Here is a 1,656-nt window from a genome sequence, read left to right as displayed (position 1 = left end):
CGCGTCAAATTTTTGTAATCAATATGAGTACATTATTCTAAAATAAATGAGCAGATGAATATACCAGCTTCTTTCGTCGTTAATATTTTTACAAAGTTGAATTACCTAGATGGATTATAATGTGGTATAATGGAGAATGAAAATCGTACCTTAAAATGAAGTGACACTTAGAAATGTGACATGAAACAAGTTCGATAAGTCGATAATTATACGTATTTATATGCCTTTAAGTTATGCTAGAAATGTGACCTCCCTCAAAGAAGCTAAAGTTGCAAGTAGTTTTATAAGATAGGATATGGTAAACTAGTCCACCGTCCCAAATGTATTGGGTAGGTGCCACTTTACCAGTTTCTAAAGGATTTATAGTAAGAGTAGATATCATAGACCTCATTTAAGAGAGTCGTCTCGGTATCACCCAATGACGTCCTAGCGTTATCATTTAAGAAAACTGCTAATAGAAGATTACAAATATGTTGAAAAATGAAAAGTTCATTATTCTTAGAGACATTATTGGAGGCTCAAAGAGGAAACATGTCCATGGAAGTCTTCTCTTGAATGAAATTGGAAAAAAAAAAGGTAAATTTTGGCTAATTACTTTACTAACTTTTTTTTTTATATAGTATAAGCTATTGTGAAAAGAATATTATTAGGTAACACTTTGTAAAAGCGAATGTTTCGTCGTCTTTTTGTAGGAAAAAGGGAGAACGAAGTATATCGAATTTTTTAAGCAATGTCGAAGTAAACACAAAACCTCAAATAAAACATTGTATGTCATACAATGGTCTTATCGTATATAATAATATAATGTATCATCATATTCAAAGAAAGACAAAACGTCTATGTTACGAAGTAACAAAAACAAGGTTTGTTCGGGGAATTGAACCCGACGTGAATTGAACACGCAACCTTCTGATCTGGAGTCAAACGAGCTACCATTGCGCCACGGATTCCTGTTGACATAGAAAGCTAAACGTACTTATTTAAGAGATAATAATAATGACGGTACATAACCTAATCGACAGAGAGGAGTGAGACCATGAAGATTTTTGTCGAGGCATGGGCATATGGCTAATTCGCTAGCAAGTAGATTATACGTCCGATGTACTACCACCGGTTGTATACTTTTTGAGCATTATAATAAAGGTATTGAGTTTTGTTTTCAAAATTATGAGTTTTATTATGAAGTTTTCCAAGTTCATTCACTTAAACATTAAGCTCAAAAAGTTACATTATACGAGTAACTCAAAAACATTACATATAAACTCAATTAAATTTGAGATTTGACGAAAAAAATTAAAATCTAACTTATCAATTTTAATAAGCTAAAAAAAAATATACATGAACTCAAAAACAAATAAGGTCTGAGATAGTACATCCGATGTATGTTCCTTTTTCTCACATATCGCATATGGCACTCTGATTCGTCGTCGTTAACTCGGTGGATTAGCCATACTAATTGAAAACGTAAATCTAGTAGAATAATATATTTCGGATTTCGTAATGAAACTTCTTATACAAAAATGGTATGATATTTGTCCGGTCTTAAGCTTAAGACGTATAGTGCCGTCTTAAAGGATAATTTGTGTTTAAGCCAAATTAGATACTCCTATAACAATGCACATTTTACACAAATTCTCATTTGTGAAGGCAATACCC

At 32.0% G+C, this 1,656-nt stretch overlaps 1 non-coding gene across 1 annotated transcript; it reads right to left on the bottom strand.

Annotated features, from left to right (window-relative positions):
• Window positions 1-878: 878 nt before the first annotated feature.
• Window positions 879-950, bottom strand: TRNAW-CCA (transfer RNA tryptophan (anticodon CCA)). Its single transcript has one exon. It is a non-coding gene; the product is annotated as a tRNA-Trp (tRNA).
• Between the last annotated feature and the right edge of the window lie 706 nt (window positions 951-1,656).

Source organism: Silene latifolia, chromosome Y (assembly GCF_048544455.1).
Source record: "Silene latifolia isolate original U9 population chromosome Y, ASM4854445v1, whole genome shotgun sequence".
Taxonomy (NCBI): domain Eukaryota; kingdom Viridiplantae; phylum Streptophyta; class Magnoliopsida; order Caryophyllales; family Caryophyllaceae; genus Silene; species Silene latifolia.
This window is presented reverse-complemented; position numbering and strand designations above follow the sequence as displayed.